Source organism: Aptenodytes patagonicus, chromosome 13, assembly GCF_965638725.1.
Source record: "Aptenodytes patagonicus chromosome 13, bAptPat1.pri.cur, whole genome shotgun sequence".
NCBI classification, from domain to species: Eukaryota; Metazoa; Chordata; class Aves; order Sphenisciformes; family Spheniscidae; genus Aptenodytes; species Aptenodytes patagonicus.
In genome coordinates, this window is record NC_134961.1 from 14,432,616 (window position 1) to 14,459,101 (window position 26,486).

Consider the following 26,486-nt stretch of genomic DNA (forward strand, 5'->3'; position numbering starts at 1 on the left):
TGAAATATTTACTTCAAATGCTGAATAGACTTAAGTTTCCAAAGAAGTTGTAAGCCTAAAAAGCTGCCCAACCATCAATGGCCTTTTCTCCTAAGACTTTCTTCTTTTATTTTGAGGATAGCTAGGAGGGAAGCAAAGGTACATTCTCTATAATCTTCCTCTCAAGCAAGAAATGCTGTTGATTTGTGGTAGGAAGCAGGGAGAAAAAAATAAGGAAGTCCCAGTTTGATACAAAAAGATGGTTACTGAAAAGATGTTTAAAAACCAACAGAATAAGCATAAACATACCAATATTGCCAAAAATAGAAAAATGCCTACTTTTGCCAGTGATGTTTCCCCTTAAACACATAACTGAACAACAGGTACAATGATGCCTTTCATTCTCGGGCCAGCAGCTCTGCTGGTGGCAAAATGTGATTGCTTGTGAAGTTTAATTGATTTTTCTAAAGGTCTGAAAGTCTGTTGTTCCCTTAAATTATTGACGGGTGCACTTGGATTACTGTGTGCACACTGCTGTCCTTGATACAGTCTGGGCTGAAAAATGTGGCTGATTATCTCTGCATCTAAATGATTCTGCTTGATTAGGTCACCATTGTCCCCGTTGGCTCCTTGCAGGAGCTTTGGGTGATCTCCCCACTCCACTCTCCCAGCTCCAGCTCCACTAATGACATTCTGGCTTCATAAATTCTCCCCCCAGTTTTAAACAGAGAAGGTCTAACTGCAGCCTGCCACAAAGGCTGATGCAAAGTGCTCAATACCTGTCCTGCCTCACTCCAGAGGAACCCAAACAGGGAAAACTTCCCTGTGCACCTGTAAGTGCACCTCAACTTGTTCTCCCTGGAAGCAGGCTAAGGTCCCTCCATTTCAGACACTCTGAAGTGAACCATTACTTTTTTTTTTTTCATGAGCATCTCGGTATAAAACAATTTTAACTTCTTACCCTCCATCCAGACAGGTAGCTAGCAAACTGAGGAAATGTGTCCCAAAGGGAATCTGGTGTCCAAGTGCCCACTGAAACCAGCGGACTGTCCTGTCCTCCAGCGAAGATATTTATATTATGTATAAAACATGTAATACATGTTCATAGGAGCAACCAAGTGGAAGCTTAAAGACATGGCCAGACAAGGGGAAGCTTGTCAGGCAGGCAGGGCTACGAAACAAATAAATTAGAGGAAGAGAGAAAATTAAATCACAACAGGCTTTGCCTGGGAGACAGGGGAAGGCTATGAAACCCAGAAGATTATGTAGAGAGCTTCATTAGAGTCTTTATTTAGCTGAGAAAAATTCAAACTAAAATCAAATTAATGGGGGGGGGGGGGGGACAGGACACCGACACATGATTCTTAATTGTTCTGTGGAGTTTTAACAACTCTCCAGTCATCCTGACAAACAAAGCAATATGTTTCCTCACAGGAGAGCTGACCAGCTTGAAGTCTTGGTCTGCTGAAGACACATTTAAATCTGATTCAGCTTTGAATTTTCTGTCTCCTGGGTTGGGCAGACACCAAGACTAATGCCTGCTAAAGATTAAACCACCCAGATGACTAACTGCACCTCCTTCGCCAGGGACCTCTATGGGTACCACTGTGACCAGGAACAATCTGTTTCTTCACAAGCTATTCATTTTATTTACTTTTATATTTTACTCTGTTTTTCAGATTTATCTCCAAACATCTTAAAAGTAGGATCTGCGTTCTGTTCAAGAAGAAAACAATTGATGCAAAACCTGTGTAGCTGATCATTTCTATTTGCAAAGTACTTAACAGTATTAATCACCCAGTACCACTCCATATCACACACTCACCAGGATGAGTAGCACCGTTCTACTGACACATGAGGAATTTGGGGAGGAGGCTGGAGAAACAATTTCTCCTAGTCCTCATGCCATCCCCCATTTTCAGTCAGCTCTAATAGACTTTGACAGAGTCTCCCTAATTGTGCGATTCCTCCATTCTGGAGATGGAGAGTTGATCCTGCAAATAAAATGTCTCCAATTATTTGTGTATGCGTTGACTCTGTTCACACTCCTCTGTGCTGATGGTGATACAGGCTGCCACATCTCTGTGCTTTGCTTGAAGTTCACCAAGAGGTAACAACCTAGGCACTAAATATCAAACTACACTGGAATAGGTTTAGAGCCAAAATGGTAAGCTTACTACAGGAAGGCTGGTGGTACATAAACCTGACTGCAGAACTTCCACCTTTGGAAATCAATGTAAAGGAGGCCTGATCTGTAGCTACAGTGTTAACTTGCTATCAAGTCCTGCATTTCTCTTAATAAGCACAAGATCCTGTCATAATTTTCTTTCCACATGTTGGCATTTCAAATGTGTTGATTACAAAGGTCAGCTATGTTTGGGGAAAAAATAATTTAATTGATTTTATTATTGCCGAAAAATAGAATAAACAATGGCACTTTTGTTTGGGGGATAAAAAACAAAATTACTGGTTGCATACAGCTGAATTAAGCACTTAAAGTTCAGTCTCTACAGAATGCTGACAGTGTAGGCTTGGATCAATACAGAAACAATTTACACTTTAGGAGCACTAGCTCTGGCTATTAACTAGTAATTATACCAAGTTTGCTGTTAAATTCCTTTAACTGTTTCCAAGGTGTGACTGAATTATGGCAAAAATTGTTAACACTGTCAGAGTGGGAACTCACGTCACCATCCTGAGCATTTAACACCTTCTACAGTCTCAGCTTTGACTCATCACAACTGTTCTTTCCATTTAATCTTCTACTCCACTGACCTACTGCTCTACTGCAAACTTCCTTTCATTTCAGATTCTGGGTCTTCTACTCACTGGAAGTTAGTCAGCAGGATAAAGAGGGAAAGAGGCTTCTTCTGGGTAAGAGGCTGCAGCCAGCACTAGCCACTATTTAGTCCCGTACTGGCCCTGAAATAGCACAGGAACTGGTAATGCTTTTTTGACATTTTCACAAGTAGGGAATGGCAACTAAACCCTGGACTTCATCTCCAGGCTGGAATCGCTATCCCTTCCAGAAAACAAAGCCTAGAGCTTGGATTTGGCCCACTGTAGAAAAAAATTGTTTTCCTCAGTTAGTAAATAAAGTTCCCAAACAATCATGTGAAGATACAAACATTGCAAGTTTATTTATAAGCAAAAGCAAAGTTTGAAACACCTCCACTTCGTGAGTTCCCTTTGTATCCTGCATTTCCCCTGCAACAGCTGCTGAAACTGTTGAAACTAATCCCCTCTATCACGGAAGAACCAGTTCCTCCTTCACATAGTACCCACGTGGTGATGGAAAATGAAAAAAAGTTATGCCAGAGAAAGACAACAGCAGAGCAATGTGTGAGGAAATGTGTTGTTAATCAAGTTGGACCAGCAAGGCTAGGAAGAGAACTAATTGCCCACCACAGATATGCTCTCTGTCCCCTATGTCAGGCTTTAACGAAAATACATTGTCACACTAATCAGTTTTCAATATTCAGGGTACCAGAAAGTAACTGATGAGTTTGTTTTAATAACGTACAAATCAATGTGTACCAGAGACTCACCTGAGTGTACTACAGCATGTTCACACTATTGTCTCCTCTAATTAATGCCTCGTGCTGTGGACTTCACCTCCCTCTGCTTTCCACAATACTCCGACCCAAAAAGCAGCCAACACTTTATCAATAGAACACACACATTCAAAATTAGAGAAGCATCTTATTTTTATACTTGCTGATTATCTGCATAGCTATATATTTGGCTTGCTCATATAAAAAGCAAAAGCTGATGAGAAGAAACAACCTCAACACTTCATACGCATCAGGTCCCTCACCCACGTTTTCCTTCCGTTGATGTGTTAACATTACCCACAACTGCGCACAGCTTTTTGACAGCTTATTAAGACCAGCTTTAAACAGATAGAGGTAGCATAAAACAAATTGATTGTGAATATGGCTGAATTAAGCACTACAAAATTTCATCTGCAGTTATTTTTTAAGCTATGTAAAAAGCCTTGGCTATTTGTTTGCTGAAAGGGAAAAGGGCTTCAGCCCAGCTGCTGTTTTTAATCAGCCTGGTTTGTTGCCAAACGTATTATTTGGAGATGGTGTTGAAAAGAAGGCATCACAAGCTGAGCTCTCACAACACAGCGTAACTCAGCTAATATTGTGCTGATAATTAAGAGTGAGATGGTTCTTTATGTAAGGGAAACATGATTTTTGAGGATACACACATTACTCAGATGGGTACCTCAACTTAGGAGAGTTTCCCTATACCATCAACAGCAGGAGGGAGTCACAAAGTATGCAACAAAGACTTAAGTATTTCTTTGTCAACCTCTTGCATGGCCTGTCTCCACTGACCACTGGGAAACAAAGCATTTAACAGTTTTCTGTGTTAGGCAGCATGAGATCAGTTGAGATTAGACTGACAGTGTTGAAGGAACCTTGTAATTTCTCCTTTTCATTTCTCCTGCTCCATTTCTTCCTTTCCCATCATCTGTTACATTGATCTCACCGCACCATTTTTATTTGCTTCAAAAGGCTCCCCTGCCTTTGACAACTGCCATACACTTCAGCTGCTTGTCCCGCTTCTGCGCAACAAACCGCATATTCTTAGTGCCTCAGAGTCATCCACCACTTATGCCCAAAGAGGCCTCACCAGCCATTCTTCCGTGCCAGTTCAGAAAGCCTGCAATTTTTCCCATACGCGGCCATTTCCTAACGCAGTGCCTTTAGCATTGCTCAGCCCTCCTGGTCTCAGAGCCGCGTCTTCCCAAGGGGTGGCTCTTCCCAGAGAACAATATGGCATCCTGGTCAGTTCACTCTCCACTCTGTATCTCTTGGTATCTAAAACCAGAGAAGCATATCTCTTTTCTAGGGAAAGCACTGTAACCACAGCAGTCTACTCTGTTTTTAAGTAAGGGCAGTTCAAAGATAGATAACGTTATTTCACCCTCACCTGCCATCTGCTGCAGACTCCGGAATAAACTTCCTGGGAGATTTGTGCATGTGTGTAACCTCAGTCCTTCAAAATAACGAACTCCTCTCTCTTTAGGTAGAGATGTTTCTGGTGGTGACATCTTTTCCACACTAAGCCAGACAGAACTGATATATTCACTTTCTACTATAAATAAATGCTCTAGCTATTACAACCATATATGACCATTTCAGATTTTATTGTCTGGAAATATTCAATTCCCTGAAGTATTGCATACGTGTCCACGAGTCCCTGTGCTGTAATGCTAATGACTCTGAGAAAGCACTTTCATTACCATGGAAATAGTATCAGCACGGGTTAGCACCCTCCATCTGCACTCATGCACACACATATAGTATAAGCATCCTTAGCTATACAGAAAGTAAAATCAGAGGGAAAAACGTAGCTAAGAAAATCCACACCTAAATTCAACTCCCCTGGCCTTCTATGAAGCAACTACATTCATATCTACAGCTTCCAGTTTGGCATATTATAGAAACATAGAGTATTTGCAAAATATCAATCTAGATTCAGCCACCCCACTGCTTAAAAGAGGAGAGGAAGCAGAAAGAAAAAGAAGTTCAGATCCAGGGTTACAGTCAGGCCAGAGCAGTATTTAATTCATGCCTGGGATGGTCACCACAGTCTGTCCTGCTTATATATTAACCATCTCTGTCACAGCCGTTCCTGTTTTGGTTTTTTTGGGGGGAGGGAGGCAGCTGGTAGAGAAGCCAGACATGCAGAGGACAGTGACAGTCCTGCAGTGTCATTCCTGAGCTTGTTCCCAAGTAACGTGGTTTGCTTTCATTTGCTGCTAGGGCTGACATTATGCTTCTCATCAGGAAGTAGACTTCTGATGCTCTGCCCAGCTTGCATCAGTAATGGGCAACACACTTGTATAATGTAACTCATGTTTTTTAAATGAGCATTCATAGCAGGTAAGAGTATGCCCGCCTGTTGTGCCATGCAGACTCACCAGACAGCTCCGAGCAAGCTAACTCACAACTCCAGAAGCCTGTATGTTATGCTATGTTCACATAGCCCGGGACAAATTCACATATTCACATTAAGAGGCTGAATTATTCGCGGGGGATACTGTGCCATACACTGCTCCCAGTTCCCCTTCTACTTGAGAAGTCACTTAAAAATCACTGTATGACACTAGATTTTTGCACTTAGATCAATCCCACAGGCTGTACTCTCAAATATCATGACAAACATTTTTCTTCTCAGACTTCTCCTTTGCAGAGAGCCTAACATCTTCTGCAAATCACTGCTACAACTGTACAGTGGCATTTTCTATACTTCCTCAGTGATGCCAGCCTCCTCCTAAAAGAAAGAAAAGGAAGGAGGACACAGAGTCTTACCAATCCCCACTGGAGTCCTTTGATCCAAAGAGGGAGAACAAATTTTAAATGCCTATTGCGATCTTCTGTAGGAGTGGGTAGTGAGCGCCATGCTTATCCTAGAAACTGCAGTACCAGGCAGGTTTATATATTTTTATGTCAAAGCATATAATCCTTAGATAGGCAGCTAATCTGCTGCCCACAAATGTGTACCAAGAATCTAATAGTCACAAACACCATTAAAAAAAATACCAGTCACCAATGCAATTTATATTTTTAAGATCTTTCATTGATAATTTTTCCTATTGTGGCTAAAATTTGATGACTAGGGAATGTGAAATCACAGCCTTTGAATATGATTCAGAAACTATTTCTGCCAACTAAGATAAATGTTTTTAACCTAAAAATACTTTACATGATGTAAAATTTTATGATGTGTTTAACAAATCAGTCCAAAGATTGCACAAACATAATGATGGAAGTGGAAGGCTAGTAGGGAGGTGTGGTGGTACTTCTTTTTTAATTAAAGCCACTAAAGACACAGAAAAAAGTAGATAAACTTTTGGTAAACAAACCCTTCTTCATGTCTTCAGTATGTCTATTACTTCCAAACCTCCCACTGTGCTTAATAAAAATTTTACCTCTTTTTCCATCTTGGGCTACAACACTAAACTAAAACTACTATGCCACTAAAACAAAATAACGATGGGCACTTTGTTTTAAGGTACATGCTTTAACTCCGTTGACTCAGCAGTGGTCAATGCTCAGTAGCACAACTGATAGTAATTACTTCCAGAGGTTTAGGTTCACATTCAAGGATAGTCAACTTCACAGAAGCCCAAAAATTTGATCATAGTTACCCATGAAAATAACCCATGTTTTTGAGTTGTAACCTAATCATTGGCTCATTTGAAAATGTTAATTCTGGAGAACAGTTTGGCACAGCTGAAATTCGGAAGAGCACTGACCTTCCCTGACGGATTGAAGCAGGAAAAAAAAGTTCTCTCAAGTCCACTAAGAAAAAGAACTCAATGAAATCCAACAAGACAGACCTGATAATTTTCAAAAGAGCTCTGACCTATCTCTAGGTCTCAAAGTAAAAAACAATGCTTTTCCCTCTTGTTTTAATGAGGTACTGTAAAGTCAGCTTCACTGTTTGCATCAAACTCCATCTAATCCAATAAAACCAGACCTAGTTTAGCTATCTGATCCTGAAGGGACCATGGACTCAGAGAGCAAAGGACTTACAAGTCAGAACTGTGACTGGTAGGGCCCACGTAGGGAAATCTGCTGTGTTTGGAAACTAAAGAGGCTCTGAAAGAACAAAACAAAACACTGTCTGCAGATAGACTACAAATTAGCCTGTTGTTAACAACCATTTAAGATGGGGGGGGGGGGTTAATCAACCATTTCCACAGATAAATATCAGTGTATCCAGAAGCAGACAGACTAACAGGACCTACTTGCCAGCATCCGTAGACATTTATTTCCTGAGTGCCACATGCGAGTGTAATGGATATAATTAAGAGTCCTTACACAAATCCCTGCACAACTTCTACCAGTCAATCTCCAAGCCAGAGGAAGGCAAAACAAGACAAAGCCATTATGTCACTGATACCCAGCTTAAAAAACAAAGCCACATCTGGTGCCACAAAAGTGTTCCTACCATTTTAGTCAAGTCCTTGGGATGGACCCATAACCACACAGACGAGCCCCAGACGACATCCCTCAGCCCAAGCTTGGCAGTCAGAAAAAGGCTCCTTACTATTTCATTACAAAATGGAAGTAGGGTTGAGGGTATAGATTTCACATGAGAAGACATATCCTTTGCCACTTCCAGGTCTGACTGACTAGCGTCCATGCATTTGGGCAGATTTTCTCAGGGTAACGGAAACCACTCACACAAGCTGGAGGACAAATGTGAAGGGGACAGTCAGGCAAGCAAACATAATTGCAGAGTTCAAAATCAGAGGTTGCTGGTCCCCAGTCCTCAAGTGGGACAAGAGATGAGAAAAATCCTAGCAATCAGGCAAACTCTACTAGGTAGAAGCCAGCAAGTGAAGTCACTGTGTTGTTTTGGAGCGCCAAGATGCTAGACATGTCTGTGTAGCCCCTAGCACTACAGGGCCCTCCCCCAGATGGTGTACCAAGTGCTGCAAGGATATAATCAGTACCACAATATTGAACATTAGCTTGAACTGCATATTGTGGAATGCATCTGATCACCTTAATGTCTAGATCTGAAGAGGTTACAAACTAGACCTGATTATACATCTGTTTTAACCCAAATCTATGTCTGAGGCAGTCTTCTAAGAATATTCATGGGCACTTTCCCCCACAGATCCACCCAGCAGGACAGGTGAACTACATGCAGCATGGTCTCCAGACTGACAGCCTGATTCTCTTTGCTTACGCCAGGGCAGGCTGGAGTGAATAATTTCACAGAAGCCAGAGAAATTCATCAGGGTAAAGTCAGTACGACAGAAGAATCGAGCCAGGCGAGCCAACGGGCAGGAGCGCGCACTGGCATGCTGATAGGGCTCCTCAGCCACATGCCGGTGTGCGGTAAGCTAAAGCGTGGCCACAGGCATTTTTCTGTAAACATACTGAGGAAGAGCATCAATCTTAATGCTGACAGACATTTTACACCGTGTTCGGCCATGATGAGAGGGCCCCACCAACGTGTGTCGCAGCAGCTGGCAGGCAGAATCAACTGCCTCCTCCTGCACATGGTACCCAGGGCATGCCCTGCCACCCAGCTCCCCGCCCTCATAAATGCAGGTATTAACCCAGCCAAAAAAGCCAACAAGACAGCAATAGATTCCTAAAGACAAAATGTCACAAAACACTACAGATGGCAGCCCACTCTTGAAGCAATTCCTGTCCTTTGCCCCTAATCTGTAATTGACTAAGTAATACCTGAGACGTTTGGGGATGGAAGGCAGAATATGAACAAGTCCACGGCTGAAGTGAAACAACATGATTCTCCCCTGGGTGTAACTTACAGTAAATCTGTTTCAGCTAAAAAAACTGCTGGTATTTTGTGTCTGCTGGGGCAAGATACAAATTCATTACACAACATTAACACTACACGGGTGAATGTTCTGGTGCTTTGGGGGTCAGCCCAGGTCCCAGGGGAGGTACAGACAACATAGACTCTATATGTAATGAGCAATTTTTGTTTAGGCCTCAGGTCCCCCGCTGCAGCACTCGGCCATTTGTATTTTACTAGCGTCTGCTGTGTGCAAGCTGCTCGAGACACACATACCTATGTGAGCGGTTCCTGGCACAGGAAGGGCCACAGCTGTGAATGCTACCATGAACAAGTAACACTATGTACCATTAGGCAACAACTGAAATAACGGGTACGTAAACACCTCTATGCTAATTTTAATGATTGCCCTAGAAACAATTTTTTTTTTTTTTTAACAGAGGGACAGTCCATTAACTGTTCGCTCACCCAAGCAGTGACATTGGCCTCTTTGCAACTGTTCTTGAGAACAGCAGCTCACCAAGAGAGGAGATGATTCACTTGTACTGACAAGAGCATGCAAAATGGGCTACCCAGATTAGCTTCATCCCTGTTTTTATGTACTGCAATACTGCATTTTGCTGTACCAAAACACTCATGAAGACGGGGACATTTGGGTCATGAAGAGGGGACTTTGGCCTTGCTCTGCTGAAGGTCTGAGCCTTCCAGGCTTCAGCAAGTGCTGAGCACCTTGGAAAGTGGGGACTTTTTGCCCATCGGATTTAGAATCTCAAGACACAAACCTCAGAAATAATTATAAGTAAAAACTTGCTGGCATGTCTCAAAGTGAAACCCACAACTCTGATTAAGTCCCTTCCTCTTTTGCCACTGATTTTGACACCACCACCCACCCCACCCCCAATACTAAAGCCAGAGAAATAAGAAAATTCTTTCACTTAGGGCTTTTACAGTCATTTACTCTGAGGAAAATTTTAGAATACTGTTACAACCTTCTGATAATTGTAATACACACTTCCCAAGCAGAAATGGTTCAGGCATTCAAGAACAAGAAAAGCAAATACACTGTCAAAAATGTCAGTTTCTTGAGCTTATTTTTTTCTTAGAAACGTGACCAGAAAGTCCAAAACCAAGATTGCTAAATCGATAAGAATCCCAAATCCTATCTACTAAAAACTATAAATTGGACACTTACTTGGGCTTCAAAGATAAAAATGAGGGTTTAGACAAGGCAGATTAGCTTTGCAAACTAAAATCCTTCCTTTACATAAAATAAATTATTTGATAAAAGATTAGGTTGTTTACCAAGAAGTAAGCGCTTGCCTTCAGCATTTTCTCGTCTGCCCAGCGCTGCGGCAGCAGTGCAGAGCCGGCCGGCACGGTGGACACACGCTCCGAGGGCGCCATCTACACGCCCTGGCCACCCCATGAGCTGGGCATTTTTCTCACGCCCAGATTGCTGTGCTGGGGCTGCAAGGTCCCTGCTCTGACCTTATCATGGTTGTAGCTCTCCTAGCACCAGGAGTTACACGGGGAATGCAGCTGCTTTCTTTCTAAAAAGACCTCCGTCTTCTCTTTTTTTATTATAAAATGCAGATGGGCAGCCACACACACAATGATGCTATTTTTCAGCAGCAAACCACCTCTTGCCCCACTCTCACGTGGCATTGCTCTGTCTCTGGAGATTGTGACTTCCCCTTGCTTTATTTTAATCCATGCAGCATTTGACTGCTGAAAAATCAATGCCTGAAAATCAATATTAGTTCATAAATATCTGCTAGGGACAGGGGGAAGGGGCAAGATGCAGTATTGCCAGCTTCCACCATTTTATCTCAGCTTCAAAGGCTTGCTAATGTCTGCAATGTCCCCAACCCAGGAACCATGTGACTGAGTCACACTTTTTTAAAAACAAAAGTAAATTTCTAATTAAAGCAAGATGCTGGCAAACAGAGCTTAGCTTCAAATACTATTGGGAAAATAACAAGTGCTTTTAAGGACTCGGGGGGGGGGGCAGACTTCATTCGTGGCCTTTTATTGTTGGAACTGGAAGTGATGAAATGACTTTTTTCTGGCTGTGAACCTCATTACGAAGAGCAGATAATAGGTGCATTTTGCTTGTTTTTCTCTACAAACTTCTCTTTTGGCTGGAGAAACTGTGTTTGTCCAGCTCAGTGCTGTTCTCCTTCCACTTTTTATTATGCTTTTTCCTACTCTTTCTTTATTTTCCATCTGTCTTACCAGAACTAGACAGAGACAGTCCTGTGTCTCCATATAAGTGCCACGTAACTCTGCACATCAGGGAAAAAACATCTCTAGGCAGAGATGCTCCATAAGGGCCCAGCATGAATAAATCTCCACAATGGCCAGATATTTTTAGGTGATATTTAGGACCTTGCCTACATGCTGCCGATTTACAAAATCAGCAGGGCAAGCTCAGATGGAGGAAGATTATGCCTGGATCACCCAGAAAGAATAAACTTTTGGAGATGGAATAATTCATTCACACCTCTTCCCCACTCCCTATCGTTAACAACTTGCCAAAATCACAAATCCCAGGGAGCTGCTGCCAAGTTGCTCTTTCTTGGGAGCAATTTTCATGGTGGCTGTGGGACAAGCAGCCCTCCTTCCCTGGTGCCAGCCAGCCCAGCTGCTTGGAGAGAATGAAATACATAACAGGCCTAAGTAGGGTGCCACAGACTGCTTTTCAACTAGGGAGCCATGAGAGCAGATCTGTAAGACAGACTGTCTCCCTGGGCTTTCTCCAAGGAGTCCCTGGCTCTGTACCACCTGCCTCTGCAGAACGTGGCTGTCGCCTGTCAGCTGTGACGTTAGCACAGAGATGTGCCTGCTTCCAGCATGCAGCGTGCCATGCTCTCTGTCTGCTCCAGTACGATAGGAGCCTTTCTTTTCCCAAAGCCCAAGAAGGCTGGAACATGATGCTTAATGCCAGCCTGCGGTTCCTATACAAGTTGTGCTCCAACTCGCTAAAGCACGCAAGAGCCACAGGCACCAAACAGCTTCTCCCTGCTCCAGCAACTCCGCTTACCTGCTCCAACTCCCAGCTATTCTTCCCAAAATTGCTTTCACTCAACTGAGCCACTCAACAATATCAAATTCCTCAGAAACATGACAGGGGCCCATCTGCAACACCACTTCTGTAGGGAAGCATGACTCCAATCAAAGGTTTCTGGAAAGAGACACTAGCAATGCTAAGAGCTTGTGTGCTTGAGCTGCACTGGAGACCACCTCTGCCTCCTGGACAGGAGTATGTAAGAACAAAACTGGAGCACTTAGGAGGTGTGCAGTGGTTAATTTGGCAGAATTATTTTGGGGGCCTCTCACAGATGGTATGTTATAAACAAAGTTCACGAGTGATGTAGTACCCCCAACGGCGAGGGTGGGACTAGCAGCGGGACACGGCTTCCCAGCAATGTCACGGACTGCACTGGGTTGTTGCACATCACAGTGCACTTTGCAGCTACTGAGCTAAAATGTGACACCGCAGGAGTTTGACATTGCATAAATGATTTCATGGAGCAACACACTCGAACAACTTGTTCCATAACTCATGCCAATGCTGTAGCAACTTCCTCACAGAGAAGAGTCTATGGAGTCCCTGCCTGGAAATGAGATTATTCCAAGTAGGAATATATCCACCAGTCTTTTCCAATTGTTTCTTCAGTCTGTTCACTGCATGAGGTGCCTTCTGAAGCCCAAGATAAAATCTGTTGCTAAAGAAGCGGAGCCGGAACTTTGCTTTTAACATACTGAACTTCTGGATTTTTCTACCATAGGAAAGCAAATATTCACATAACTGTAATCTGGTTTTGTGTTTTGATGGCAGCAGAGTATACTTTCACTGCAGTTTAGGGACTGGGTATAGCATACCCAAAACAGTAAGAAGCCCACGAATGCAGATCCCCGCATTTGTGCAAGTCCCAGCTGCCTAATGACGGAAACTGGTGTGCAGGCACCCAGAAATAACATCTCAGTACCTGCTTCACCATCGTCATTGTGAAGCACACACATTCCCATGATTTTTATGGGCAGCACAAGATACTCAAGCAGAACTCAGCTCTTACAATTTGGAAATTTTGCACTAACAGAGGCAAATGAGCTGCTCCCAGACACAAAGATATGTGAGAATTAAAGATAATTTAATGGCTGGGTGTCAGCAATGCCAGGAGAGCAGCATTTCAGGCCATGCTCCTGCCAGCTCATCCAGCTGGCCAGAACTCTAGTATCACCTGCCAGCCCACTACCTTCCATGCATCTTCTCTCCAAATCAGGAGACTACTCAGGTGCAAAAGCCTCCAAGATCCCTTCTTACAGTGAAAAATCACCATTTGAGTGGTTAGATTTGTTGGAAGTTGGCTGAGAGGAAAAAAAGCCCATGCTGGAAACTTAGGGTAAAGGATACAAGAAAGCATAATCAGAAAAATTATGAAAGGAAGGTCAGAGAGAGTGCCCTGACTATGCTGAGGTGATCATCTACAGATAAATTAGCTACATAACTTAGGAAGTCAAGCCTGTGATCAACACAGCATGATGGACAGGCAAGTCAGTTCCTGCACAGAACATGTCAAAAAGCCAAAGATTTATTTTTTTGTTATTTAGCGTAAAGGAGGTTTGGCTCTGGAGTATTAGATGCAGTTCATGATACTGCAGTGGGATAAAGCCTATGTTTAATGTGCTTAGAAAACCTTCTCAAAATGAAAAAAAAATCCTATGCCACACGTGTCTATTTCTCCGCTGCTTTTCCTATGTGTTAATGGATAGGGATTGACTTTGTGAAATTGCTGCAGCAAGCTGAGAATGATGTATGAAGTGAGAAATTCTGCCCAATGCACAGAGAATATGGATGTGCTATGTTACTTGCTGTGCGTTGCACAGATACACAATATTCATCTCAGTCAGAGCAGCAGCCGGTAAAGCCTTCAAAGCCCAGAGACTTGTGCACACCTGATGCAAAAGCCCAGTAAAGCTGATGACTAACTCCCCATGGTGTCCCCTGACAGCAAAAGAAGGGGGTGGACTAACATATGCAAGTAAACAGGAGGTGATAGAAGGCAGAGGGTAGCAGAGGGCAGAAGGGGGGAACCAAAAAACAAAAGCAAGGGTGTAAGTATCTCTGTAAGGATCAAGCCTCATCATTACAGAGACAATGTCTGTGTGGAAATGCACAGGAGGGATTTAAGCTCCAGCAGTGCAAATGCAGCACAGCTGTCTGCATGGAGAGCATGGGGAACGGAGATTTGAGCAGCAGCATTGTCAAGGCAGGAAGGGTGCATATGGGGCAAGGCGATCAAGCCACGCCACCCCAAAGAGGCATGTATTAACATTTGTAGTGACTTCAAAACATACCTATTTCCATGATCATGCTTCTGCCTTTCCTTCTTAAGCCACTAAGTTGCTACTTGCTGCCCTTGGATGTTGACCATGTATTTGGCAGTATACAAGAGAATAGGAAAGGCATGAGGAGGATAACAGCTGCATCCCATGCTTCATCAAAACAGTTCATCCATTTTCCCAGTGCTCCTACCTATGTAGGTACCTGAAAAAACAACACAACCACCTTTGTGGGAACAACCTCCTCTTCCAAACAAGTGCTACTGCAGCGAGCCTCCTTCTCCACACTCCACATTTCTCTTTTCTGCCACAAGAGCACAGGCAGCTGAGCTGCCGAGGCAGCAAATCTCCCCCACCTCCCCACCAGCTCCATCTGCCCGGAGCACAGCCTGAGGCATGCCTAGCTGGCTCCTCCACCTGGCCTACATCTCTTATTTCAGGAGTTATTCAGCCTTTTGCAAAAACAGGTGGATTTCTACCAGGGAGGGGATGCAGTCTCTATCTATACTGGGATTTTTAAAGTGCATTTGCAAGAGCTCAAAGAAGGTATTTACCTCTTTTTAAGGATGATGCAGCTGCCTCTCTCTCTTTCCTCTCTCTTGGCCCTGTTGCTTCCCTTTAGCACTCCAGGTCGTCTTTAGCCACTCCAGGCACCACATCTGCACTGCAACCTATGGCCCAACGTTTGCCACTGGAAACCATCTACTACAACCTCTCTCTGGAGCTCCTACTTATCTGCATGTCACAGCTTTAGTCTCTGCTTCCTCCTGCGGTAGGGCTCTGTTTAAGTTAGGTGATTTGCCTTAATTATATATCTGCTCACTGCTGCCATTGCTGTCTCCAGACAGCCTACCTTCCTGGAAGGCCACTCACATCCCCTGTTCTCAGAGTTGGCCAGGCATTTCCCAGAGAAAAGATGCTTCCCCGCCCCCCCAGTCAAAAATCAAGACTTTTTGAGGAAACCTGTGTGTTTCAGGGAGCAGACAAGCTTTTCCACACAAAGGAGGCCATAATTTAGCAATTCTGTTTTCTAAATGACACGGTGCAGATTCCAAATGGGGGGCTGAAACAACAGTAATGTGCCTGGCCCAAAAAGAGAGCACAGCACTGACATTTATTTACCTTCTAAAGCACTTCTAAGAGGGTTGTCTGGAAAGGAGGAGTTTCTGCCCTCTATTTCTCACCTCCCCACACTTCACTAGATTTCAGTCCTGGCCCAGCAAATCCCTGCTCTGCCTAACTCATGGCAGGAAGACCTTGTGCCATCCTCATGCCAGAAGAGTGCCCACTCCCAGACTGGTGACTATGTTGAACCTTGCTTAGCTTCACCCGGGACCTTAAAACCTCTTTGACGAAGTTTTCATTCAAACAGACAAGCTGTTGTGATTTCAACTGATTTGCATTTTCCCACATGAACATAAAGCCCTCTACTCTTGAAAGCTTTCCAGCCAGCTCTGCCCTTAAATGAGGTGCATAAGGTAGCCATTTCTATAAGCAGTTAGAAAGCAATAGTAGCAGGGCTTCTTCCCGTAACTGTCAGGAGATAGCAGCACAAGTACTCAAAAACATACCCTCTAGTAATGAGATGTACGGTTCAGTCAACCACAGTCACAGCAAACCCAGAGCTACCCCTGCTGCGGCTTTTAGTCTCCAAAGAGAAGACCAGCTTGTTTTGCATTAGGAGTATATTCTGTGAATGCACGCATCTGCTGCATGCAAAAAGTGGCTTTATATGGGAATGGAGGTATGAAAGAATAGCATAGAATAACAACAGCCTAGAACAAAGTCCACACTGACCTACAGCTCACCTTCCTTGCCTCAGTCACAGAAGTGAGAAGTCCCTTTGGAAATCCATGCTTAAGTACCTCCTTTTTCAGGACCTAAAGAAAATAAAGACATTTAAAAAGCAAAACCACATCCTTTCTTTTTTGTTCCTGCATATGCAGGACATACCCTTTGTGTCTTTGTGAGTATGTGTAAATGAATCTTCATGTGACCCTGGGAGCACACTGACCACATCAGTGATTCTGTGCTTGATGCCATAGGCTACCTGACCTGCATTTCAAAGAAACAAAGTAGTTTTGTCATTCCAGAAACTCAACTCATTATATAGCACTGCACTAGCAGCGATCTGTGAGCAGTTCAGCTCCTAGGACAGATAGAAAGTCAGTGGTGTTATACAACTGATATGCTGCTTGCTGGTGATGCTAAAATTCTTGTGGAAAACTAAATAACAAGACATGTTTCATCAGAAAAAGAACAAAAAAACCCCACCTGATGAAAATTCTGAGTCTCTGCTCTAAATACTGCTAAAAAAAGTAAAAGCTAAAAGTATGGTTATTTTTTTTATGGTCATTTTGCCAACAAATTACACTTTGAATCCTCTCTTCCAAAACCAGTCTATTCCTCCCTTCATCTCCTGATAAGGTTTCCCAGTCCTCCAATATTTCTCATAAAAATCTGGCAAGACCTTTACAGAAGTATGAGTGTGCAATATGGACCCTTTGGGTACATCCTTCCTTCCAGCAGCTTCTTCCCTCCCTCTCCATCCGCACTAGCTGGTGTCTCAGAATGGCATTGTGCCCACTCGAGGAATCTGCTCCAAATTCCTGGCGCTGTTGAGCACACTCAGACAGCACAGAAACTCTCCATCTCCTGCCCAACCTCTCCCCATGGGCTTCAGATTAAGTGATTGCTTAACACTTCCAAAAAATACTCAAGCTGCCAATGTAAACTTCATATGAATACTCCTCCGCTACCTTCATGGTCAGGAGATTGACGACCTAGAGAGTCACTTAAAATTATTTCCCCATGCTCTGCTTCTGCTAAGCTTTTTTCATTTAAAAAGTTCACCTGTGCAAACATTCCCTCGTGGATGCAATGACTTGAAAGTAGGATGACAGACATTTACTGTCAGCTTGCAAAAACATATGCTAAAGAAATCTGCTCTTACAGATGACCTATATGCACATGCATCACCGAGCTCCGTAACAGTCATGTCCTTGTGAGGGGCAGGTGTTTTAACATCCTGCCATACAGGAGCTGCGTGCCTCCGACTGAGCTGAGCAGTGAAGAACTCAATACGTTACTATTCTTCAAATTTTTAAAAGTAATATACCAGTGACAATTGCATTTCTTTGAAGACTTTGAGCCCAAGTAATTGCACTTGGAAGCAGAAAAGCGTATGCTTTAACCACTTTGTGAAATAGGGTTAAGATTTAGGGATAAAGTTAAGTTACTTGTTGAATTAGGCTTTCATCATTCTTCAGCATAAGAAAAACAAGAAGAAACTTTTCCTTTAACAACTCAAAAGAAGGGAAACAAAGATGAGAGACTGAGAAGAGAAGGAGAAACAAGGAGAAAACGACATCATCTGCTCCTCCTAACAACTACTCAGGGGTGATACTCAGTGAAGAAGCATGCTCCGTCCTACCTGGTATCCTGTTTATTCTCTACTAAGATTAGCAAGTTACTAATATTTTGCAATTCATTTCTTTTTGAATCCTTATTTGTTCTTGCATTAATGGTCAGTCCACAGGGACAGTTTGAATCTTCACTGTTTCTCTGGGAATAGGTAATTACTAGTCATGTCAGGGAATTCTGGTCCTGCTCCTTTAAAAGTAGTTTGCAATGGCACTGAACATCCATAGCTCAGAGCTAAACCTCTCCAATGATGCAGGGCACACATGAATTGGGACACAAGTTTCTCTAAGGCAGAGGTAACACTTCAGTGCTGAAACCCCTTAAAAGCCACTACTGAAAAGTGGTCAACTGAAAAGTGGTCAACTCAGAGAATGGAGAGTCCTCCAGACAAATGGGCTAAAAGAGGGGGAGAAAATAAGATAGAGAGGTTTGGTTTAAAATCCCTGGCTTATCCCACCCTCTAAAGCCATTTAAATATACATTTATTCATCTTTTTAAGGAAAGGAACATGTCTGAAGTTTTCTGCACAGTCTATGCACCATCCCTTTCCCCTGCAGTCCCACCAGGTGCAATCAAGACACTGTCTGAAAATTAATCCCACATTGATTGTCTTTCAGGGAAAAAGTCATTCTGGCTTTTTTTTTTTTAAATAGCTTAAGGTATCATGTAAAGGAATGCTTTAACATTTTCAGGAGAAAAGGAACACAAGTTAAAATCCATTTTCTTTCTCTCCATTACTGCATTGTGCACATTCTCACGGTTCTGTGTGACTTCTGCATAGTAGTTGTCACAGACTTCTCTGGAGGAAGAACACAGCTAAGTGATTTCCTTGGTTGAAGATTTAGCATTAATTTTGCGGGTGTGTTCATTCTAGGACTTGAAGACGGACTTAAAAATCTCTGTTGTCTAATAGCAAAACTGAAGCTGGGGTTTAAAATATGAATCTTGGTATTAGGCTATCACTTTTCCTTCAGTTTTCAAAACATTACATAAATTGTAAATAACCCCATACTGAGGAGATAATTTCATCATATATGATTAGCTATTGTCTGAAGGGAATAGCAGAGTGTAAAGTACAAAATGACAGAATTCTACTATTTTTCCTCTCTAGAGTTTCAGATCAACACATTCATCTCATCCTCTTGCCCTCCTAATCACTGTGCAATAGCAGTGTGTGTCTTGAAGCAATGCCAGAGAAACAGTACATGCATTTCCATGGCAAATGAAGCAATCCTCTGACATCTAACTACAAAATACTTGGGGATCCATAAAGGACAAAAAGATACCCAATAAAAAATTTAGATAGCACCAGTTCTTCATGCTGACAGAGCCTAAAATTAAAAATTGAAAGTCTAGATTAACTGCACAGAACCTACACATAGATATGAATAGTTAAAGAGGGCATAGCCTCATCTTGTTCTTATATAACAGTTACTGCCATCCATTCACTAGCACCAGTGATAGCCATAGATGCAAACTTTTAAACAGAATTTACTCATTTTGGAATCTTCTCATTTACCTTAAAAGGCTCAGAGGAAGAAGGGTAATTCAACAGGTTACAGCAAACTGGCCACGTCTTGAATGAAAGCATGCAAACGCCTGTTTAATTAACAACACATATTGTTGCCTCTGCTCATCTAACTTCCCACAGCCTGCTACCAGCTTTGACCGGTTTTCGTAACAATAAAATGCAATAAATGAATTTAAGTCCTGAAGGACTCTAAGCTGCAATGTAGGAAAGTCGCGAAAGACAAATGATGTCTTAACTAATTTTATGATTTATTATTCCCCCAACTTTGCTCATCTTGTGATGCAGAACTCATTTTTCTATTTGGCAGATAGCTATGTCAACCCTGTTAATAGGTAGTATTACCATCACATAAATATGTTTGTGAAAATAAGTGTGGTTTCACTCTGATGCTGACCTCAGCACTTCAGTTCTATTACAAGCACAGGATCTGTCAGTAACAAAAATTGATGCACTTATCCAGAGATTCTGCTTGTCTGCCACTAGTATTTTATTCATTTTTCTTCCCCAAAAGTTCATATCTAAGCAAGTGCAGATTCATGGTTTAAACTACTGTCTTGACACATCATCTGTTGCTTTGTAAATTCTTACAAAGAACATAATTTCCACAGTCTTTAGGAGATAAACGATCGTTAACCATCACTGAGGGCACTGAATTGAACTGAATTTAACGTGGATTGTGTAAACCTAAATGGACTTAAAACTCACTATTTGAAAGATTTCCTCAGTAAACATTAAGAATAATCTTAATTGAATAACTCCATTCAATACTTCTAAGATGCTTTTAGGTGTCGGGACTCAACAGCTGAATTTTAGGGTGAGACTTTCCAAACCTCAACTGTTTTGTCTGAAATTGAGGACTTTCAGTATTTGGTGGGAGTAGGTTTACGCCAGTGGTTAGCAATACTGAAGTTCTGTCCACTCTGTCTAGACTGTTTCAGGAAAAGTACAGTATAAAACATAATTCAGCACTGCCTGATTTTAAACCTTCATCTTCGAGTGCTGGTACAGCATCTGGACACAGTCAGCTTACAGGTCCCTGACTGTGAGCATAACTTTGTACTAATCCTTGCAGAGCTTAGAGCAGCCTTAGGACTGTTTTAATCTCAACAAGCAAGTACTGATTCCCAAAGGGCTACCTGAAAAGATGAGGATAAATAGAGCGCAGTACAGGTGGTCCAGATTTCTTCCCTGTCCTCATACTCAACAGCGGATGCACATGCTTTCAAAACCTGTTGTCAGGTGTTCTAATAACATCTGGCTATATCAGAATAAATTCTATTTGGAGGAGTGGGGGCAGATCTTAAGGTAACAATAAAAAACTGATTACTTTCCAGACTTGCAGTGGAAGTGCGGCAATAAATTGATTCTGAAGTACTCTGACACTCGAAGCATCAACATTTAATTGTATTATTTCTGAACATGATTCTCATTCTAGATGCCTTTGATTTGATTCGGTGCTCCTAATACATATATATACACACGTTCAAGACTTTCATACCTTCTTGATATCTGTCAACATGATTGGCTTCTCACATCCCAAAATATTGTTTGTGGGTGATCTTGGTGATCATCCTTTCTTGCCAAGATATTTGCTTCTTGAAGACGTCTGCGGAGCTGAAATCTGACAGACACTTCTGAACTAATCCTCTAGTGGACATCTGGATTCAGTGACCAACTAGACCATCCGGATTCAAGATTCTTCCTAACTTAACACTAACATATCGATGCCTAGAAATTCTGGCAACTATTGTAATCCCATTTTTTCAAGTAAGGCGGCAAAGGTAAGAAGGAAATGAGCTCTTTGTGCACTGCCATGTGCTTTACTCTTGAGACTTAGCCATCATCATCTCCCACCGGATTCTCCCACAGCAAAGGTTCATTGTTTTCTCTTGGCAAGAAATAGCTACTGATTTTTCAAGACCACCAGCACAATGTGTGGTATAGTCAGAAAGTCTTTTTCAGCAATTAGACAATATTTTTAGACTATCAGCTGCTAGAATAGCATTTGGACTGCAGGAGCAAGAACAATCCTGCTTAATCTCATAATGCAGGGAAACCAAACCAGTGCAAAGCCACCTTCCCCTCTTATCCTGCCTTGTTCAACTGTACTCAGAGCTTTGGGCCTTCATTATGCATGGGAGAAAATAAAACTTTTTTACTGTTCTGCCTTCTAGGTACCTTAAATGACAAAACACTCCTGGTTCCCCACAGTCTCAGAAAGTGTTTTCTAAGGGAATGAGTTACTTGTGTTGTTCCTATGGTGTTTTGATGCAACACGATCAAAGCAGAGCTTGACTGTAGAATAGCAATATCCTCTTGGAGGATACCAGGCATTCTACCTCAACGCAATCCATCCCAACTTCCCAGAGTTGTTAGGAAAAAGAAATTGCAGTAAATCAGGTCAGTTGTTTTCTCAAGAGGCAACATGTATTTTAAAAAGCCAGTAAATTTTATCACTCAGAGGCATGGAAGTTTTAGTGCATCTTTTCCAGTTAAATGAATATAACCAAAATAGCAAACAATACATTGTTTTGCTTAAACAATTTGCTATTTTACAAGCTGCACTTCACCTGGGCTGTATTTTCAAGATATAGCTATGTTAACAACTTGTTTGCTTTTTCAAACCAATTTTAAAACCTTTCTAATCTTCCACTTTGCTCAGAAGTTGGTGTGAGCTGCATACCAACAGAAGAGAGACATCAAAAGACTAAAGAATGAAACAGGACAGCCAAAAGGCCCATATTCACTCTCATCACTTTGTGACATTCTCTAAAAATAAAGGAAGCAGCTAACCATTGAAAACCCTGACTTTTTTTTTTTTAACACAAAGGTATATGAAATTCACCATACGCATATGCAAGCCACTGTAGTAAGTGGGTGATTAACTGCTTTATGCTAGATTCTGAAGGTCATGCAAAGAATTTTGCCTTCCCAGTTGCTTTGCAATCTATCCTGTTTTACCCTGTCATAAACACCTGCTGTTCTGACAACTGCATTTAAGATGGACTAAAACGTTATAACATCAGTCTATAAACTGAAGCCTGAGCTCGCCCTGGGGAAAATGCCTTACCAGAATTCTTCATTGGAAGGAGGAGAGTTGATGAGGAGATAGGGACAAAGTTAGCACTGTCTGAAGTTGGGCTTTTCATTCAGATGTAGGTTGAGAGGCACGTCACCTAAGGGTCTGGAGAGAGATGGGACTGGGGGAAACTGCAGGCTGAACGTACTCCCAGATTCCCTGCAGTGCAGGGAACCTCAGGAGATGGAGTTCCCAGCATGGGGCACCAAAATAATGCCTGGAGTTACGCATTTGCATATGTGTGTACATTTACACAGGCACCTAAAGGAAAACCAGCAGGTAAATTAGGGTGAAAAGCATAACCAGTCTGCATGGCAATGAATTGCAGAAGTCCTTTTAGCCTGCAGGACCTGGGATCTGTGGAGCCAATGGACAGGTTAGGTCTAGTTAGGCAGGGACATCATCTTTACATTAGCCCTGTCACAGACCCACTCGAGGATCATGGAGGACAGCCAATGCCAAGTGCCCGATGCAACAACTTGTCCTCAGAAGGACAAGGCACTCTCTCACCTGCGGGGCTCCAGAGGGGTTAGTTGTAGCAGGTTTGCCATCTCCAATCCCTGTACCACCACTTAGTTTGGACTGAGTAGCACATCTGTTCTGTTTAATAGCTCTTCGTCTGTTGTAAAAGATCTTTTGTAGTCTTGCACAGCAGAGATCATGTTAAGCCTAGACTGACTTTTATGGCAACAATATCTTGCTGGATAAAAAGCCTTCTTTTATCACGTATCGTATTAAAAATAGTATTAACATCCATTGCAGAAACACGGAGCTGGTTGACACCTCCTATGTGAAGTTGATTCATGCTTGTGCTAAACCTGGGTACGGTCCAGCTGACACAGTCAGCTAAGTTATTGCACTGCCAGTTTAATATTTTGCCATCTGCTAACTGAAAGCTCTGCTGCCTGCTGGGTCCCATAAAGACTTTTATTTATTACATTACACATGGCAACATCTGCCACAGAATTCAGCTCAGCTCAGCTTCCTAATTAAACAAACAAACACTACATCTCCAGTACACGATTGGGTCTAACTATTATTTATAAAATCTGAGATAGGTATTTAAAAGATATACATTGTCTGTTCCAGATGAACAAATACCCCTCCCCACAGTCTGGGGCAGTGGGGGAGGGATTGTTAGAACAAGCTTAAGATTCTCAAATGCTCCATTTTACCATCACAAAGCAGCCAGAAGTTGCTGCATTTCTTGTTATTTTGCTCTTATTTTATTCTTTAAATTATTCAATTTACACTAATTAGAAATATAAGATTATTTCAAACCCCTATTAGTTTCTCCCCTGAGTACTGTCTGTCTGTAAAAGCAGGGAAGAATACGTGTCTTCGCTCGTGCTTGATTTCAGAGAAGAAAGTGGCACTAGATAAAGAGAGACACCTGATCTTAGCAACACTGCACTGTTCAGCCATCACAAAAGACACCATGAATGCACTGCCCAAGTCCATTTCAAACTTCATCTTAATGAGAGAAATCACTGAAAAACTATCACTGGCTATGCACCTACATCAAGGCTCTCCCATCTGTGCTAGTCACCTGCAGTTCAATCAGACTGGGAGAAAAACTGGATGAAATCCAGGCCTAATGAATTCAGTAGGAATGTCACAAGTTCTTCATGTTTTTTTAAAATCAGTCCTAAACAAAAAATTAAATTTTATTTAAACTTTTACCCTTCTTTTGCCAATCTCTTTTCTTTTAACCCATCTCTCATTTTAAACATTAAAGGAAGGATGTCTACAATTCCAAACATGCCACCTCCCCAAAAAAATTTCATTTCCCAAGTTTAACTTTCAGAAGTCAAAGGGACAAAATAGCAGAACTAGAGTTACATTTTCCACTTTGCCACTCTTTCATCTAGTTCTCATTTACTGCATTCAGTTGCAAAAAAGACAAAAGGAGAAGCAAAATTAACCATTGGGGCGGGGGGGGGGGCTCAAAACCCCATGTTGACTCTAATTCTGTAAAATACAAATAACGTCCTAAAACCAGTATCTTGGTTTCATTTTTAACCAACTCCATTTACCCCTGGTGCCTGTGTCACACCAAGGGAGCCCTTTTATTCTCTTCAGAAATTGGCCTCATTCCTCCTTTAATCAAGAAACAGAAATCATTTCATTTGCACCACAATGATAGGTTTGTGCTGGCTGCCAACATCCCCAGTCCCTTGGGGTAGGAAGTCATCCCAGTCAAGAAGAACAATATTGTTGTATTTATGAAAATAACATTGATTTTCAGTTAAAATCATTGCCTTTAAAATTTTTTTTTTCAAAACCACTGATAACCTGGAGATTTTTAATCCCCACATTTGGTGTTGAGGGTGGTGGCCACCCTCCTGCCCCCTCTGCCAGGCCGGGGTGGGAGGAATCTACAGGTTTCACCCAACAATGCAGTTCCCTAGGAGTGCCGATTCAAGACATCAGCTTCTCTCTGACATGCCAAAACATGCACCTCTGCAGCCATGTTATTGCCATAGAAATGAATCGATATAAGATAATACAGGCTGCCAAATCATCTGCTATTAAAAAGCTCCAGACACTGAGCTATTCGGGAGTGACTTAACAGACTCCCTGTCTACCTTAATCTTTTGGCGTTAGAAAAACTCCCTATATAAGTATATACAGCTTTATTGTACAGTTCCTTTGCCACAACACAAATAAGACAAGACAAGACCATATTAAACAACTTATCTCCTCCATGATCCACAGCACCTATGTATGGAACATTTATAAAAATCCTTTTATTTCTAAGGTGAAACGCAAACCTGGAAAAACTGGCAGCTCTACATGTTCAGATTAAGCAAGATGTGCTACAGGATATGTTTGATGTTAACTGCTTTTGATTAATTTTGGAGTGTAACATTTGGACATTTACAGGCTCAAAGAAATTATGAATCTTTTTCCATATCACTAGTACCTGCACAATGAATTATTTATGACTGAATCATCACAAACAGACCACCCCCTAACAATACATGATCTTTATTATCTTTCTTCTCTAGTTCAAATATTAAGTCTGCCATCACTTTTCTGAAGACCCTGTAGTTTGGCACAAAAGGAGGTGGCAATAAAGAGACAGAAACCTAATTACTTGCACATAAAAAGATGAACACAACTGCCAGGTGCTGTCAGCACTGACAAAGACCAGGTTCAAACAATTAGAAGTTGCCCCTTTAAGCTAACAATTCCCACGTGCCCCAAGCTTATGGGCTCACTGGATACCTTCCAGGTAGTCGTTAACTAGTGATACTTTACTACTTACCCCGTCCTATCTGGCCCTGCCTTGTTCTGGCCTTAGCCCTTGTTTTAAGAGAATTTCAGAAGTTCACTACGTTTGGGTACCTGCTTTCAGTGAGACCCTCCTGCCCCGTTCCCCAGGCACTGAGCCGTCCGGACTGCAAGCACTGTCAGGCAGCAAGCCCTGCACAACAGCTGTCATAGCAAAGCCCTCAATTTGCACCATTAGTTTCCCTTATTAGCGTGTGATTCTTAGGAAAGGGGGAGATGACAGAACAGACTCCCAATGACGCCCTTTCTCCCTGTCCCAGGCAGGTGCGCTTATTGGCCTGTTCATGTCTGGGGGCTCAGGGCACTGAGCCAGTCAAGTTGACGCTGGAGGAATTTTGGGCAAGGAATGAATGCCAGTTAAGCTTGTACTGTTTCAATATCTCATCATGCTTGGAGGCAGAGCGCCTTTCTTTCCAGCATTGCAGGAATACAGGTTAGTCTTTAGAGGCAGTTCATGCCTTTATTCATCCACCCATTGTAAGGAACCCCCTGCTTCTTTCCATAGCTTCAGGACACAAAAACAGCCTGCAC

General features: G+C 42.3%; 1 long non-coding RNA gene across 1 annotated transcript in view; it reads right to left on the bottom strand.

The window, feature by feature from the left end:
- The window catches only part of LOC143166764 (uncharacterized), a 97,672-nt gene extending 71,600 nt beyond the window's left edge, over nucleotides 1-26,072 (bottom strand). The window contains exons 1-2 of the long non-coding RNA XR_012996445.1: nucleotides 26,010-26,072; nucleotides 16,434-16,505 (exon numbers count right to left, since the gene is read on the bottom strand). This is a non-coding gene — a long non-coding RNA (uncharacterized LOC143166764). The remainder of the gene's footprint in view (nucleotides 1-16,433; nucleotides 16,506-26,009) is intronic.
- Nucleotides 26,073-26,486: the final 414 nt, after the last annotated feature.